Genomic DNA, 18,831 nt, shown 5'->3' with positions numbered 1-18,831 from the left:
TACTAGCAGAACACTTAAAACTCCCTTAGTTACAGAAGTGGGAGAAATGAAAAACAGAACAGAGAGAATAATAAAGTAAAATAAAAATCTGGCTTCTATCTCATTTAGAGTATGATTTCTGAAATTTTATTTGTAATTTAAAAGCAAACAAACAAACAAACAAAACACTGGAACATCTGTCCAGAAGAGCAAACTTAATAATTGTTAGGAACATTTTAAATCAGTAGGATATACTCATAGAAAATTATAATAAATGAAGAGATTGTTCTTTGTAAACTCAAGTGACCAGTCAAAAGAAAAATGGGAATTAGTCAATAGTGCTAGACAGAAAATATTAGATACTCGTTTAAAAAAATATTGAGAAACCATTTCAACCATCTGTAATAGAAGAACGAAAAAGATCAATGTCTGAAAAAAGGTCCTGACTGGCCCTGCAAATAGTTACACACAACCCAGGTTCAACCATGACAACAATCAGCTGGCTGAAATGTCAATAAGTCAACAAGTGCCTAAGCATTGGCCAAAGCTGGACCAAAATGGCAAAAAAATTAATGAGGGACTGCATACACAACTAAAACATATGAAAAGAACTAATGAAAGGAATAAAAGAAATTAGATTTAAAAAAGGGAAGTATTTCATGCATGAAGATTTAACTGTCAAAAAAACTCTCTTTTGTTTCTGCACTGTTCCCTTTCTTTCCTGGTGCATCCTGGATTCAGTCTGCAGCAGGTAACTTGTCTTCTCCCTTGCAAGACAGCAAATGTAATTTACGCTGCTATGTAAAAAATAACATCTGAAGGATTACCCAACAGAAAAAGAGATAAATAATTTGATGGTAGCTGCCTCAGATTCGCAGGGAAATGAAGCTATTTCAAACAGCAACAGCTTCAGTACTGAACTGCTTATGGAAGACTGCTATTATTATTAAAATTAGTAAGTGGTTCTCCTTCTCTTTTTTGTTGCTTTTGTTCCACCATATTTACATAATAATTTTTGTTCTTTAAAAAAAAAAGAAAAAAACTCTAGTCTGTTACCTGGATAGCACATCCACCTCAATCACTCAGAGGGGGCACACACACAGCTTTAGGAGGGTGCGTGACAATCCATTTACAGTAAGTACCACAGTCACTACACTTAAATGCCATTTCAAAGAGGGACAAAGTTCACATCACAGTTACAGAGTCTCTTTTTCCTTGCCTTCCTTTCAAGCCTCTGACTTAGCTTCTCACATGTCTCTTGGTCTTTATATTACTCCTTCTGCTATCACAGGAGATTCTGAATAGATGAGATTGAACTATTTTTAGATAGTAAGCAAATCTGGCAAGGACTCCGTTATTTCATCTTACAGGAATTCATGCAGACTTTTGGGTTTTCATTTATTTGATCTCACACACTCTGAGTTTTGCTTTGAAATTCAAGTTCAGACAAATTCAAAAATTCAAAGCAAAATTCATCTGGAAGTGTCAACAGCCTCTTTACCATTGCAGACAGTCTGTATAAAAGAGGTAGGTGTAACCAATTTCAGTATTTGAACAGAAAAGCATAGTTCAGATCTGGGTCACTATAAAATTTCACAAAGTGTTACCTTAATCTAAACTATATTTTGAGCTCCAGGACATATTGACCGTTGTACTCCAATCACAATGTGTAATATTTTTTGCTTACTTCAAAACCTACTGAATTTTGTGATGAAGATCCTACAACTTTTAAATTTTCACATGAAGTGAAGCAGAGCAAGGTTTGCATATTTGAAAGATAAGCAGACACTAAACAGCACACTGGGTCTTGAACCACAACCTATTCTTGAACATTTCCTGGGATGGGATATCCACAATTTTTTTAGGCAACTTGTTGCAGTGCCTCCCCATCATGACAATAACAAATTCCTTCCTAATATCTAACCTATGTCTCTCCTCTTTCATTTTATAGCCATTACTCCATGAATGATGAAAATGTCATCCTGATGGAACCCTAAAGATTTCCTTTGTGATCTATTTGAAAACCTTCCCTTTCCTGTAGGGGGATAGAACATAAGTAAATAAAGGTAGTATAGAAAGTAATCTTACCCCTAAGGAGTTGCAGCTGAACCAATTACTAAAGATTAGGAGCTGGCCTGATGTTAACAGGCCACACCTGTAGCCAATAAGAAGAGTGTTATAAAAGAGTGGATTGGTAGGAGCTGGAGTTAGTTGGCTGCTGTGAGGACAAGGAAGAGTCAGTGCCTGGAGGAGCTGCCTACAAGAAAGCTCCATCAAGGAGGTATGAAAATCTAGCAATATGGAGCCCTCGCAATGTGCAATAAAACTCTTGTACTATAATAGCAGCACTTTCCTCTGTTGTTTTCTCCTTATTTTTTGAGGTCTATTGTTGTACCTCATGGCTGTAAGCTCTTGAAGAAGGTACCAGCCTTTTGATAGTTTAGCTGTTCAGCATAAAAGAATTTATGTGAAAGCAGCCTTTATCTTTGGTACAACAACACAAATATGTGGTGGAATTGGATATGCCACATTTTAAAGGAATGCATTCAAACCTGAAAAGAATCCTGCATTTCCCTGTGGGGTTTTGCACTTGACTAAGATGTAGGAGAACCTGTCTCTCTGTCTTCTGTAGTTGGTACTTCCAGCTATTGTTTCTTGTGGAGGGATAGAATGTAAGAGAATAGCGCAGAAGGTAATCTCACACCTGAGGAGTTGCAGCTGTACTAATCACCAAAGATTAGGAGCAGGCCTGCCCTTAATAGGCCATAGTTGTGTCCAATAAGGAGATGAGTGCTACAAGGAGTGGGGTGAGAGGAGAGTTGGAGTTTGTTGGTTGTGCTGTAAGAGGGCTGAAGTTTGTTGTCTGTACTGAGAAGAGGAAGGAGTCAGCGCTGTGAGGAGGTGACCATGAGAAATTACCGAGAAGGTGTGGGACTTTCACAATAACATGGCAACAGTTCCTGGTGCTTCTTTACATTCAAACTCTGTCCCTCACTATTCAGCCCTAAGAAAAACCCTGAAACAGTAAAATTACTCCCCATGATTTCTTTAATCTGGGCTTTTTTATTTTAATGCCTCATTTCACTTCCAGACACCACAACCACTCTTTGTCTGTGGCCTCATGCGAAGTTCTTATGGATTTTTCCATGCATAACTGCAAGTGGCTCAGCTCCAGCTCCAATGCCTTTCCACATCTGTTCCAGCTCTGCAGCTCCTGCTCAGCTCTTCCCCAGCTGCATGCTGCCTCCTCAGAGCTGCAGAGATTCAATGCAGGCTGTATTGCCAGCTGCTTTGAATGCTGACAAGTACACATGCTCACCATTCTTCTCCATAAAATGCAGTGGCAGACTCAGGCCAAGGGTCTCAAATACTTCTGGAATTGACTCTTGACTCTGGTGATGTTTCCAACATGTCTCGCTGGTTCAGTATAGAGTAGGGTGAATAACAGTAGCAGTTATTAAGTACAGTTTTCAGAGTAACCTCCATTTACCAGGTCAGGCCTACAGCAAATGAATGAAAATAACAGATATGGAGTAAATGGTTTTGTTTGAAAGGTTGAGCTAAAACTCACCCCAGCTTTTTTCTGTAGAGTAGATATTGTCATTTAAGAGCATAATCCAATTTTACTTTGGAAGGATGTTATTTCTCTTTTCTGTTCCTGACAAGAAGTGCTCTTAAGCTGCTGTATGGAAAACATATAATGTCTACAATATGGTATCTGGTAACTCCTAATAAAAATACCCAGCTCACTCAAGCCTGTACAAATTTTCTGGAAATTAGATAAAATTCTTTGCATTTAGGAAGTTAAAACTGTAAGACAATGCATATAAGCACTCAGTTTTCAGAAAGAAAAAACACAATCACACATTCCTCAGAACTGGAGTAATTTATTTCAACCTGTAAAGATGCACTGGTCATCTGCTAAATTTATTCTGCTGTAAATTCTTTCTGCTCAACACTGCCATATGGAAACACATAGAAATGTAGAAAATTCTAGGCTAATATCAATGCAGTGAACTCCCAATATTTCCTAAAAATTTTGAAACAGCATGCTAGTTTCTCTGAAGGTAAGATTTTAAAAAAGGTAACCAAGCCTTTGAAAATATACATGCTTACAGATAACATGTCACTTTAACCTCACACTTAGAAGCTAAAAGGCTCACACTAATTTCTTTGCTTCTTGCATAGGGAAAGTCCATTTCTCTTACACAGAAAAAGTCCATTTCTCTTACAAATGACTTAACAGTCCTCTTGGCTTGTAAAGAATTTGAGGGAAAAACTCCAACAAAGTCTAAAGCTCATGTATCTGGTAGTAAATAATACTAATGTATCTACCATATGCTGTGTTTATATTTTCTGGTTTTTGATTGCCAGGGGTCCAAGTAAAAAACCCATCTGCTGAAGCCTCTGTATTCTGTTTCAAACTGCAGATAACCATGGTTACAATGCCAAGTGCTAAGCATGAAATTGCAGGCTTTCGATGCAGCAAAAGTGTTATATTGGTGCTCTGGCATATACAGACACATCTGCACCAGATCCCATATTTGTGTACTGAGAACAGACTGTTTACAAGATAAGGTGACTGACATTCTTAATTGCAGATGCATACCTCTAGATAAAAGAAGATTATCATTTGCATAACCTGATTGCTTACTCAACTATTACACAGTGCTAGAGATAATAAAAAGGCTTTAATAACTTTGAGACCAAAGTGGTAATTTTTTTTAATGTTTGTGTATATATATATTTATTTTTTTTTTGTGGAAGACACAGGACATATTTTCTTGCAAAGGAGATCTCTCCCAGCCTTCCCATACATATATGATTTTAAATTAGGTGGATATACACATTCATACATACCTACAATCTGCAAAAGACTGTGAAGACATATTGGGGTACAGGACTTGAAACAGAAAGAATTCTCTTAATTTTTCTCATTACTTGACAGAGATTTTCATGCCATAATTTAATACAAACTTGTTATCCTATCACTTATAAATTAATTCTTTAGATATGACAGTTCTAGAAGAAAAAAAAAAAAGTACTGGGATTGCTTTAGGTTCTTTTCCCTAATTCTTTCCTGCAGTGTTTTGTTAATGAGATACACAGTAAAATTACATCACTTGTGAATTATTTAACAACAGGCCCCCTGGAATTTCTACAGCTTGAGTTAGATGACTCATGAGCTTGAAATCAGGGCAGCTCTAGGCATTTTAGATTTCAGCACATATAGAAACCATGTACATGTTTTTCTACACCCATTATTTTTCAATAACTAGATTAATATTTTAACTTCAACTAGCTAGGGGAATTAACATGTCTTTGGAATGACAGCTGCAGGAAGTGATCTGAACATGATGGCTAACCTTCCACTAAGATCTGGTGTCAGGTAAATTTCTGAAAGTGAGGTGCAGAAATCCTCACACTGAAGAAACATCCCTCTGGTGTAATGAAAAATAAAGTGTGGCAATTTATGACAAGATTTTCCAACTAGACTAGAACCTAACAGTCTTGATTATGTGTATAGTTGTGTTTATAGATTCAGAAGTTCCCTTACGAACTCCCATCCTCTCAAATTGTGGACATGTATCAATATTAAGTTACAAGGAGCTAAACATTCAAGAACCAGTGAGTTTGCTATCAGCAGCAGCCTCTAGAACGTTTCTTGCTGTTAGGCCTGTTCTCCAGGGCAAGCTTGGGTGCTTTATCAACTAAATTATGAAGGACATATTGGAAGTAAATGGCAAATTGAGATTCCTCAGCTGGCAGTCTTTAACTTTAGAATCTATCAAAAATGATGGAGAAATGCAACATAAAATTCAGAGAGGGCTCTACCTCATAACTGCACCTCAGATGATTCACCTGAAGCAGGAGAGCAGCTTGATAAAGATTAGTGACAAATGTAGAAAGCAAAAAAAAAAAAAAAACATTTAAAAAGTTAAGCACTGCAGGTTTTCCCTTTCTCAGTGCTGTTCCAGAGCAGATTCTAGGGTCATGCTTTCCATCCACAAAGTGGCCTGAAAAAAGTGGCTGATCCACTATGAGGATATTTCCTAAATTGCAGTTCTAGTCTTTGGGAAAGACTCCTCAAAAACCATCCAAATATTTGCAGGCTGCCACTAACTGCCAGGGACAAAGACCCTTGCACAATCCCTGCCAGTTTCTGCAGGACACTGCAGCTTCTTTTGGCTGTCTGCTCTGAGTGTGCAGTGAGCAGGACCCAGGCAGTGATTGTGGCACTGGTGAGGCCCCAGCTCAAATCCTGTGTTCAGTCTTAGGCACCTCAATGCAAGAAGGATGTTGAGGCACTGGAGTGAGTCCAAAGAAGGGCAATGGAGCTGGGGAAGGGTCTGGAATGCAAATTTTATGACGAGTGACTGAGGGAGCTGGAGTTGTTTAGCCTGGAGAAAAAGAGGCTTAGGGGACACCTTATTGCACGCTACAACTGCCTGATGGGGGTGTAAAAAAGTGGGTGTCAGTTTCTTTTTTGGAAGTAGCAAGTGATAATCGAGAGGAAATAGCCTCTAATCTTGTCAGGAGAGGTTTAGATTGAATATTAGGGAAAGAATTTTGCTGTAAGAGCAAAGAATTGGAAAAGGCTGCCCAGGGAACTGGTTGAGTAAATAGCCCTGAAGGTGTTTAAAAGATGTGCAGATATGGCACTTAGGGACATGGTTTAATGTTGGAGTTGACAGTGCTGGGGTAACAGTTGAACTCAATGATTTTAGAGGTCTTTTCCAGCCTAAATGATTCTATGATTCAATTACCTCTGTAGCCTGATTCCCTGCATTAGCTGCTCTTCATGTTCACTGGGAGCTGCAGAGAGCAGTAACAAAAATTGTCACGAACCAGCTCGACAGTTTGTTCATCCTTCTGCTCAACTGAGGCTGCATCCTTTGGCTGTGCCCTGAGTCGAGGCAGTATAATCCACATCCACTCCCATTTCTCTATTGGGGAGCATGTGCACACAGCAGCACCATTGGTGCCATCAGAATCTGAGCACAGCCCGTAGCTCTCAGGCACTCTGATGTGATGTGGAATAAACCCAACCATCAGAAGAAGCCACTTGCATAGGTGAGGATCAGGTGCATGATCAGATGGTTTCAAGACGGTTCAAGTCAGTGATGGCTCCCTTAGCAGGCTACCTCGACAGCTGCAGATTGCACAGGGGAGAAAAGGTGTCTTCTCACATAACTAAGATCTAAACCAGAAAGACGTCTCCTCCTTTATGACAAACCTGAAATGAAAAGGAAAGCAGAGAAGCCACAGAGCAGCTGATATGTTTATTGTGCCCTAAATCCCAGCTGTCAGAGGCAGCTCTGAGGTGCACATTCGATTTTGGAGTCATCTTCAAAGTCATGGAACACAGCAATGACGCAACTTGGAAGGCACCAAAGTACACATGCCGAATTTCAATTAAGATATTTTCATTCCTGAAGAGAAAAAGAAATTAGTCCTCTCCAGTGACTTCATGTTGACTTTCTAAAAGAAAGGCACCTCACATAATCAAAGGGGTTAAAATGCCGAGGTTGGCTTGACTGGGGCAGCAGGAAGACTTTGACAAGGGCAAGACACTGTGACAAAGCCAATCACTTGTAGTTCTGTGTTCCTTTAATGAGGTAAAGTTAAAATCTAGCTTATTTCCTCTCCTAAAATTCATTAAAATCCTTATCTTCTGAACGTCTCACTACTTCACTACATCAGCACTGATTTATTCTTTATTATAATAAAACCAATGGGACTTTATCCTGCAATTTGTTTGTGTGGGATAGTTCATCCTATTTACCTGTTTTGACTGTTGTTTTTCTGGCAGACTGTTCTTTCAGGGTTTATCCATCCAGCAGGACATTTGTACAGGGTCCAGCTCTCTGACTGAGTTGCCATTGCCATGAGGCATTGCTGCAATGTAAACAATACGCAATCATTCATCCTCCTCAAGGCCAACGGGTGACTGAAAATACAAAATCAATATGACAAACAAGGAGTGAGCAGTGGAGAGTAAAGCTGCAAAGATCTAGGTAAATGATTGCCAGGTTCTCATCTCAATGAGATGCTTTTTTATGAGCCACTGAAGTTGTGTGTATATAGGATCACAGAAGGCTGTAGACTCCAGAGTAAGAGAACCCCCAGAGTATGGCAGATCAACAAGAAATAATTAGAGAGAAATATGCAAGTTAAATGAAAAAAAAATTAATATTACTCCAAGCTGTGCTTAGAGAGAGAAATACATATGTTTTCTGAATTTTAAATACGCACATGAAAAGATGAGTTTTCCTATAGTAAATTGGAAAACACTGAAGCAGTTTTTTTCTCATGCTTCTGGACTCTTTGACAGCCAGTGGCAGACTACTGACACAATTGAAAGGGTTCTAGCCCAGCCTCTACACTAAGTACTGGCCAGGATCCATGCTGTAGCCTTTCCCAAAGGCTACAGCAGCACAGCGAGATCAGAGAGCAGAATAGATGAGCTTTTCATGTAATTGTCACTAAGGAAAGCAAATTTTTGACAGCATCACAGCCAGTTCTGCAGCTGCTCTCAGGGAGCACTGCCTTAGGCATGTCAGATGCAAGCTGCAGGCAGGATCACATTCAAGAATTGACATTCTTCAATTTCTCTTCTTTCGGTCCTTTTCCTGCAGCCACAGTTTCTGTTCTGGTGACTCACTGTGTATCTCTCAACTTCTGAAGCCATTTTAAATGACATAATAGTTAGTCAGACTCTTACTAACAGAACAGAAAGTATTTTTCCTAAGGATATTCATAGATTTTCCATTAGAACCAAAGAAAGCACTTTTATTATTTAGCATTATGCATATACATACAAGTAGAAACTGGCTTCAAATTTTTCATTTGCTGAATTCCTCCTTATTTGAGCTCCATCACTGCCTGCTCTCATCATCCCATGATCTCCATCCATCACTGACAAGGGCCCAGGAACACAAGCAGAGGAATTTGCATATTCTGAGCCACTTTGTAAGGTAAGGCACACACACAGATTGTCTGTGGATTGCTTCTTAGATGTGGGATTTTAAAGATCCAGATGTAATACAAGGGTCATAGGGGTAATTTGGTACCTATCAACTCTGTGGTACCAAAATATATTTTCTTCAGTGCAATTGAACTGAGTTAAGCACAGAGTCCTTTGGATCACAACATTTTTATCCCTTTTGCTCTTACAATGACTACCTTCCTTTCTTACCTCTACACCCTCTGTCTCTTCTTCTGAATAACTTGACTCTGAGTAGCCCACAAATTTATCTCTGTTGCACCCTTCTGTCTTCTCTTCTTTCTCCCTCTTTTTTCTTCTTCTACTCCATCCTTAAAACCCACTGGTATGTGGGGGTGGGGTGTATTTTTTTTATTTTCCTTTTCAACAAATACCAGACATGGAACAAAACAACGCTGGACCAATACACAACAAAAGCCTATCTTCTTCTGCAAGTTTTACAAGTTTTAAAGAAAAAAAACAAGAGACACCAAAAAGGCAAGACATTTGATGTCAATATTGTGAGCAACAGTCCCAACACAGAGGCAGACACATTTTTTTTACAATGTTTTCCAGGACATGTCTACCAGCAAACATTTAAAAGACACTTAAAAGAAAACTCCCTTACCTAGATTTATAAGGAATTCTTTCAAATGACAAGTAAAATAGGAGAGCACAGAAAAATGCTTGTCAGAAATCATAACCAGTCAATGACATAGCTGATATCCTAGGTCAGAGAAAATAGGTGCTGACCTCCCAGTGCCGCCCAGGAAGTGATAGTTTGTACCTATGGATAGGCCATGAAAGCTTTTTGAGGACTCATGTCACATACATCAACTGGTGTCAAAATATCTTCTCTCTCAGCTCTGCCTGCATACTTGTTCACTTGCAGTGCTGTGTCTGTTTAAATTAGTTTGTTAGCATCTACAGATCCTTCCACATGTTTGTAAAACTTTATGGACATCTTTGATATAAGTTATAAATTCTTATAAAATACCAAGCTGTTTAATTTTTTATCACTGTAACTGCTTTCTTCAGGACATATTAGGGGTACCTCCATTCTGCACTGTTTACTCACAATGGTATAAGAAATCAATAAATAAAACTATTACTTGGAATAATTTTCAGTTGAGAAAGTTACCAACATAATTAAAAGCAGTAAGCAGAAATTTTCTGGTTTGCCAGGTACTGAGATGTACTTCCCAAAAATGGCCATATTTTTCTAATAAAAAAAATGTTTAAGAACTAAAACACTCCCAAATTCTTTTCTTTATTCCACATATGTATGCATTTCTTTCAATAACTAATTGGAAAAGTAACCATTCTCCATTGAAAGAGTGGACTCTTACACTTGTTTTTACTATTTCCATGGTTTGAGGAATATCTCCTGCCACTGACTTTTCAACAAACTTCAGGATTCATTTTAATGGATTTTGTTTGGTCAGTGGTAGCAATGGCCAAGAGACAGATACAGATTCTGCCAGGAAGCAGCTGAGCCAATTTATTCCTTGCTCATGATCAGCTCTGTACTGTGGAAATTCCCAGCATCTACTGTTTACCAGTTCATCCTGGAAGAAAGATTTCTCCTTCTTCAGTAAATTAACAGTAAGTTATTTGGAGTAAATGGCTACATCAAGGTTACTTTTCCACCCTCTCCTTAAAGGTGAGATTTCATTTGCATGCTCACAGTCTGCCCCTCGCCATGTATATATTTCCATTTTCCCCAGGAAAGCATTCATCATGCCCAAATGAGTATAGATCTTTTTTCCATAGTTCGAGGAGTTAGAGAAACACTGGAAAATACTGTTGCTTACATGTTCAATCTTCTTGCATCACATGCTTTTTTAAGGATTTATTTTAAGCAAAATGAAAATGATCTCTGAGGATGTAAGTTGTTTACCCTTAAAAATAAAACAACAAAGGAAGCCCTCCACAACTGTTAACTGGTTAAGCAGAGAAAAATCAGGAAATCTAGCTGGCCAAATTTCCATTTGATGTGCAAAATAGGGAGGGAAATAAAAGAAAAGAAAATGTTTGGTCCAAGAGTTTGTTTCCCATCCCAAGTAACTGCTTGTTCATCATAAAATATTGTTATTGTTCTGAATTCAGCTACAGAGTTGAGAGACTTCTTAACTCTAAAATTCTGGAGTGAGCTTTTTTTCTCTTTTCTTCTCTCAGTGTGCCCTAGTGGGGCCTATAGCTAAATTATACCAACATGGATTATAAACAACTGAAAAGACTTGCAATTTTTATGGGAAAATATTTGCTAACTAATCAATATAGGCTTTCCAATTTATGAGTCTGCTTTACACAGTAATAGAATCTTTATGTTTGGGTTATGTAGTTTCCTCTGTTATTTCCCCATATTGTATATTAAAGTCGACTAAGAGGACAGATTTTTTAAAAAATTCATAGATAAAAAGGTTCATGATTTTCTTTCATCTCTGATTTGAAGACTCGTGCAAATAGCTTTCAATCAAGAGATTGAGTTAAACATGTTAACATTATGCAAGAAACGTGTTATTCAAGTTAGTATGTAGCTAAACACAAATAGTTATAACACAAAAAATCATAGAATTTCAGTAATTCATTTCAAAGCAACTCCATCTACTGGGAAAGTTTCTTTTGTCAATAACCTAAGATTATTACACACATATGACCTGGAGAATTCTATACAGCATGCCTAAATATTTTGAACAGTAACATGAATGCACTTCAATACTTAGTAACCTGCTGTGTAATTTTGAACTCACAATTAGTAAATCAATATAAAATCCAGTATTAAGTGTAGTCAAAATGAAATTGCATGTAAATGGTGCATTTTGTGTCATTTCCATGACTGCTAGAAGAAGAATCCTCAGAGTGATTGTGCCAAATTCTCTCAGTGAAACTTTAATTGAAATATTTCAAAGAGATGCATTCCTTTGAATTTTCACCATCCTCTCTAAACCTATCTCATTTAGATAAAAATGAGAGTGTTGTCTGTGTTCTTGTTTAGGTCACTCAGACCAAAGCAGACTCTCAGGCAGTCTAGGTTGTCTCAGCTAAGCCATGCAAACTTGAAACACAGCACAAAACCCAGATCATGAACAGGTTTTTTTAATTTTTTTTAAAGGTACAAGTATATGGCTTTCTGATGAGCATCCCACAGTACTCTGTCACAATGGGGTAGCAGCATATTGTGGGGTGTTCTGTTAGCACACTGCTGGCATTCACACAGTGCTACCCTTCTTAAAACCAGCAGAAGAAAGTTATTTATTTCCAAGATCCATTTTTCTCTCAGCATGCAGACAAGACTGATACATCCTACAATGCTAGCAGACATTGATCTATGCTGTTTCAACACTGGTCACTCTCTTTTTGGTGGCATCTACAACCAGGTAGGAAGGAACACCAAAATGAAGACCTCAATGCAATGAACTTTTCTGTTGGGCTAAAGGAAAGAATGGTGTGAACCAGGAGAGCTTGCAGAGGACAGGTTAGTAATTGCCTTTATACCTCTGCAGGAAAGTAATTTCTTAAGCTGGAGAACATCAGCATGAAACAGGACTCCAGGAAGCAAGGGAAAGAGCTATTGAGAAAGGCTAAAGACAGATCAGAAATTATCTGAAGGTGAGTACTGCAGTAAGTTAAAAGAACAGATAAACTGTAAAGCTTGTTTATTCATCATTCAGTTTTGGGAAATCAACTCCTACCAAGCACTCTGAGCATGACTTTTATTCATGCCTCCCTGTTATAAATACACCTTCCCAGAACCACAGCTGATATAAATCAGCTTGACTTCAATGGCACAATACCAAATTACAGCAAGTAAGGATCTGGCCCCATAGAAATACTGTATGCCCCTTTTGTGGCATTCTGCTAGTTCTGAAATCAATACTTCATTTATCTTCTGTCCCTTATACAATACCACTGCTGCCCTTATTGTGTTGCTTTGAGTCTGCTGGATGTAGCAGTATTATGCAACTGAGGAATACTTTCATTTGCCAGAAAACACTCCTTTTTCAAAGCAGTTCTCCAAAAGCTTTTATTTGTTCTACAAGCCACTTAATATTCCTCAAGTTTCTTCCCACAAGCAAGTTGGTCCCATTAAAGGCAGCAGAGGTCTGAGACCTGACCATGCTCTGTTCCCTGGCTGACACATCTCCATTTCCACAGAGTGTCTAATTTCAAATAGCTGTTCATCCATTCCTGTCTCCTACCCTGTGTCACCATTTCAACAGGAAAAGTCAAATGCTGTCACTTATCTTTGCCATTTGTTCTGTACTAACCAGAAGGGGGATAAACACAGGATTAAATAAAAAGCAAAGAAAATCACATGCAAAAATAATGAATAACATTTGAAGTCAGAAGTACATTTACTCTTTGATCTACCCTGGTATCACTGATGATGATACAGAGCAGACAATCCAGTATCAGTGCAGATAGTAGTGGAGGAATAAATTAATTCTAATGAAGGAAGTGAGAGTGTATATCAATGGATAAACTGATAAAGTATCATTCATTTCAGGAAAAGCATCCCCACAATCCATTTTTGAAGACTTTCTAACACTAAGTAAAGAATAACTGCTAAAACCTCACTTACAAGCTCTAACTCACCTTCCACAACATCTATGTCCACCAATCATTTTTAAGGGATTTTAGGATTTCACCTTTTTCTCATAACTGCACATAAGCTTAGGTGCTATGTGAATATCTCATTGTAATGCTGGATTTTTAGCCATTGAGGCTTTGTATATTCTTGTTCCTCATACAATATTTTTTAGTTATTCTTCTTACTAGGGCTGTGGGGCTAGGGGATTGATATAAAGTACAAAGTAAAGCCAAAAAGGAAAATTAATTAAGCAAATGAGGAAAGAATAAGAGCTTGTCCATCTGTATACCTGCCATTATAATAAGTCTTGTATAAATATATGAAATAAAATATAACCACTAAACACAGACTTTCTAAATACTTGTTATACAAAAACTCTCTCACAGATGCAATTAAATTAGCCAGAAAGGTGTCTCAATGTCCAATTAACAGCTACAGCTGTGACACATTTTGTGCAAATGTCTGCAACTGTGGAGACACAGAATTACAGGCTAATAAATTCAAAGTGTTTGATGCTCTTTTCATGAGGTAAAATACTGTTCACAAAAGCTTGGGGAAGTGTCCCCGGTTCCATGGAACAGCTACAGGGAGTTCCTCTTAGTGTTTAGCAAGCAGTGTTACCAAGCCTAAGATACCCCAGTGCTCAGAAACATCCCCATGGGATGGGACATGTTTGCTTACATGCCATCCCAGAATATTCACTGATGTTCACTGCCTTTCAAAAAAGAATCCAAATCACTTCAGCTGAGTCATGCTCACAAAAAGAAGGGAATTTCATTGTTCTATTTTGTTTCATTTCATACTGAATAACTTCCTTTTCTCATCCTTGGGAGATTCATGTCCTGTCTGGGACAAGATGGCACAGCCTGGTGTGGTCTATCCAAGATTTAGGTGGACAGGACCCTGAGCAACCTCCTCTCCTGCTGAAATTGGCCTTGTTTTGAGAAGATGCTCACTAGAGGAAATCTATGCACCAAAGATCCATCCCAAACTTAATTTTTTTGGACCTGTTTACTTTTCATATCACTGAAAAATAAATATATACCAGTATATCAGTTTGTGAGTCACCAGTGGTAATGAACATACTCTGTACAAAAATAGCTTTTTGGAGCATTTTATTCACTTTATGCAAGCATGTTCATTCTCTCCATATCTCATAGAATCATTAAGGCTGGAGGATCACCAATTATTTCAGGCTGAATTTTAGCATTAATTATCTTAGCATCCAATACCTTATATTTTTGCCATAATGGCTTTCATCATTGTTTAATTTTTCAGTTAATAATTTCAAATCTGTTCTTGTTGCAGACAGCATCCTCAGTATACTCTACTACATGAGTGGCTGTACTGATGCTGGGAGAGGCTACCTAGGACAGAGGCTGGACAGAATTAGAGAATAAAGTGGGTATTTAATAGAGGCCTTTAACAAATGCACCTTTGGCAGTGCAAAAGCCTGGCAGAGGCTACTTCCAAGATGGACAACAGTCAAGAGTTTTCTCAGACTGATAGGATTTTGGTCTGTTTGCATATCAGAGGTTAATTGTCCAATTATCGCTTCAGATAATGAAGTCACATTATCCTGGTTTGCTGCTCTTTCCAATTCATTTTTTGCTTAGACTTTCTGGAGCCTGAGGCAAATGGTGTGACCTTGGTTCCCAGGCCCAGAAGGATTGTTTTGTCTGACCAAAATGTGATGAGTGCTTACTAGCACTCTATATGAAGTTCAGAGCTATATATACTCATCCAGTACAGGATGTGAAAAATATGAAAGCTAAAACTTAAGGCATCAATACTAAGTCTGATTTTTCTATTGCCCAGCATTTCTGTTAGATCAAGCCTTTGTTTAATAATAGATATGGCAGGCAGTATTGACCTTTGTTCTTAAGTAAGACAGACAAATTTTATGATTCTGCAGATGCTAGAAATTTGCACATTTTTGCTAGCCGATATAAACATCCTTTATTGTTACTAAATAATTTGGGTATTTCATCCTAAAAAAATAATTTGCAAAGATCACATACAAAACCTACTTTTTCCCATTTGATCTGCATTCCTACAGTCCCTATAACAACAACTATTCAAAAATATTTTACTTCTCTATGATTCCTGTGTTAGTCTATGCCTACATCTTTCCAAAGCCAAGCACCATTAATTGATTGGAAAGTTTTTTTATTCTGTCCTAGCTTATGAACTTTGACACATGCTAGAGTATGCTTAAAACTGAAATATGCTTTAGCACGTGTATGGATTGAATATACATTGTTTACCTTTTCAGAACCTGTAGGTTGTACTGGTCATTTTTTAAATTTTCCTGATAAAATTAGTGTTTTAAATATTCACTCTTTGCCTATGCACAAAATATTCATAAGCAGAGCTGTTTAAATTGTACTCTGAAGAAAAAGAATGCTGAAGAAAGAGTTTTGGAGCAATAAAATTGTTGTTGATTTTATTTGATTAATAGTCTCAGGCAGAAAATAGAGGGATTAGAAGTTGAAAAAACAAAATATCTCATTTCAGTTTTATCAAACAGAAATATATAAGTGCATTGTAAAAAGAAAACAGGGATTGAATATGTTCAGTAGACCTCAAGAAATTTTATTTATATACATTTCTGAAAGGCCACTGAACCAAAATATTTATTATTTGCACGTCTGCTCATGAATACTAAGTGCTAAACTTTCCTCCTTTTTTTTTACTCTTTTTTTCCTTCAAATGTTTGAAATAAGATATCTCCTTGGGTATGTCTGTCAGTCTTTCTATATCAGAACATTTCTTCCTACATTCAAGTACCTACTGTTTTTCTGGTTACTATACACTGAGGATTTCATAAACAGGACTTTCACCAGGCACCGCTGCTCTACACAAAGAGATGTCATGGACATCACAAATCTTCATCTCTATTGTGCAGCTCAGTGATCTTTGGAGATTTTCAACATCCCAGAGTCTTTTTGAAACTCGGAACAAATATTTTTTGAAACCAGATTTGATAGGCTTTGTTGTCCATGTGAGCTGTAAGTCAAACTGGTGGTATTCAAAAAGGCTACATAAACACTGATTATACTGAAATACCTAAAGGCAGATGCTTAAGGCTCACCAGGTGGTAAAATGTTGCTCTCCCTTTGTATTCACCAGTTTTGTAGCTTCCTCATCTCGGTTATGTTCAGTAATTCAGAAGGAGGTAGCCAGACACTACTTTAGATTCCATGGAGCTATACACATGTTTGAGGACAATTCCAGGCAATCCCTTGAGGGACTCCATTGCCCAGAGAAAGTGCAAAATTCAACTATGCAGCATTGATGATTGTTTCTTTTCATTACAGAAATAGATTGTCAAAAATCCCTCAATTCTCTTAACATCTCATTAAAGTACTCATTTGTTAGAAGCTAACTTCTATAAAGCATCATACAGAAACAATGCCTTATTTTACTTTTTGACATTTAAAAGACCTTTGCAAGAGTCTACTGAGCAGAAATGCCATATTTCATACATACATATGGCTTTTTGGTGTGGTTAGAACCAAGATGTTGAAAGGAATCTCCAATAATAAGATGTTATCTGCAATTATCCAAGCAATTATCCAATTATCCTTCAAACACTGGATTGCTAATATTCTCCTGGTTTGGAAAAATAAAACCAAAAGTGACATATGCCTACCTTTTTGTGTGTTCTGTTGCAATGGCAAGTTTTATTTCTTCCAATTTTACTTATCATATACTCCTTAGATTTTTGCCTTCATGCACCTGATGATGCCAAACTTGAAAGCTGTTGACCCTCTTGAGGGACCGGAAACAATAGAGATGTGTTTAGATAAGTTGGAGTTGGGTAATGAACAATGGGATGAAATTAAACAAGGCAAAATGCTGGATCCTGCGCCTAGGGCAGAGCAATGCTGGGCACAGATATAAATTGGTAGAGGAGTGGCTGGAGGGATCTGGGGGTGCTGGCTGTCAGCAGCCTCAGGAGGAGTCAGCAGAGTGAGTCCAGGCAGCCCAGAGGGCAAATGCCACCCTGGGGTGCACCAAACTCAGCATCCCCAGCCAGTCAGGAGAGGAGATGATCCCGCTGTATTCAGTGTTGGTGCAGCCTCACCTTGAGTGCTCTGAGCACTTCTGGGCCCCAGCTTAAGAAGGATGTGAGGGTCCTTGAACATGTCCAGAGGAGGTCAACAAAACTGCTGACAGGGCTGAAAGGAATGCCCTGTAAGGAGCAGCTGAGAACTTTGGGTTCGTCTAGTTTGGAGAAAGGGAGGCCGAGGGGTAACCTTATTGTTCTCTACAACTTCCTGAGGAGGGGACAGAGGGAGGGACATGCTGTGCTCTTCTCCCAGGTATTCGGTGACAGGACCCATGGAAATGGTTCACAGCTATGCCAAGGAGGCAGAGTTTGAACTGTGAGCAGCATTTTTTTACCAAGGAGGTGGTCAAGTTCTGGAATGGGTTTCCTAAAGAGGGTCTATGCCCTAAGCCAGTCAGTGTTTAGGAGGTGTTTCAATAGTGACCTTAAAAACATGCTTTAACATTTGGTCAGCCCTGAATTAATCTCACAATTGGATGAGATGATCATTGTGGGTCCCTTTTGACAGAAATAGTCTACTCTATTCTATTATACTAAGTGAAAATCTACCAATTCATAAAACATTATGTTAGAAGCCATTTCTTCAGTTTGCATTTTTTTCTTGCTTGCATGCTGAGTAGAAATAACACTCTTAGTATTCACAGTAAATCAATCACAGTCAAGCAAAAAGCATGGAATCCAAACACCAAGTATCAAGCGCTTCAAGTGTTCCATTCCATGCACAGAATAACACATATACAGCTAATATCTGTTTGGAGGAAATCCAAACAACTTATGGTTAGCTCCCTGACAGCTGGCAGGGAGGCAAGTTCCCTCATATTTACCAGGTTTGTCTGTTCGTTTCAGTCCAATGAGTCAGAGGCAAATCTGAGACCTATTACCTAAGAAAAAAAATAAAAAGATTCCTGGGCTGCTTAATGAAGGTTGCCTGCACTTTGAATGATTTCCATCTCCCCAGTGAATATGAATTTTCTCAAATCTCCTTCAGGACAGAACTTACTATTCAGAGGTGCTTTGCTGTGCGTTATAGAAATCTTCACAATTCTGTGTCAGAACTTCAGGGTAAAATTTGTTATAGGATGTTAGGCTAAGCAGATCCTTCAAATTACTTGCTCATAAAGAAAATCTCAAGTGAAGCAAAAGTTCAATCAGAAATGTATATGAGCACAGTGAAATGGAAATGGAAACCAGAATAAT

General features: G+C 38.1%; 1 long non-coding RNA gene across 5 annotated transcripts in view; it reads right to left on the bottom strand.

The window, feature by feature from the left end:
• Nucleotides 1-944: 944 nt before the first annotated feature.
• LOC134430464 (uncharacterized) overlaps nt 945-18,831 on the bottom strand; it is an 84,808-nt gene continuing 66,921 nt past the window's right edge. For all 5 annotated transcript variants that reach the window (XR_010030828.1, XR_010030832.1, XR_010030829.1 and 2 more), the window contains 3 exons: nt 7,766-7,878; nt 6,747-7,216; nt 945-3,479 (listed from right to left, as the gene is read on the bottom strand). This is a non-coding gene — a long non-coding RNA (uncharacterized LOC134430464). The remainder of the gene's footprint in view (nt 3,480-6,746; nt 7,217-7,765; nt 7,879-18,831) is intronic.

This window comes from Melospiza melodia, chromosome 1, assembly GCF_035770615.1.
Source record: "Melospiza melodia melodia isolate bMelMel2 chromosome 1, bMelMel2.pri, whole genome shotgun sequence".
Lineage (NCBI taxonomy): Eukaryota > Metazoa > Chordata > Aves > Passeriformes > Passerellidae > Melospiza > Melospiza melodia.
Note: the sequence above shows the minus strand (reverse complement) of the source record. Positions and strands in the feature narration are given on the sequence as shown.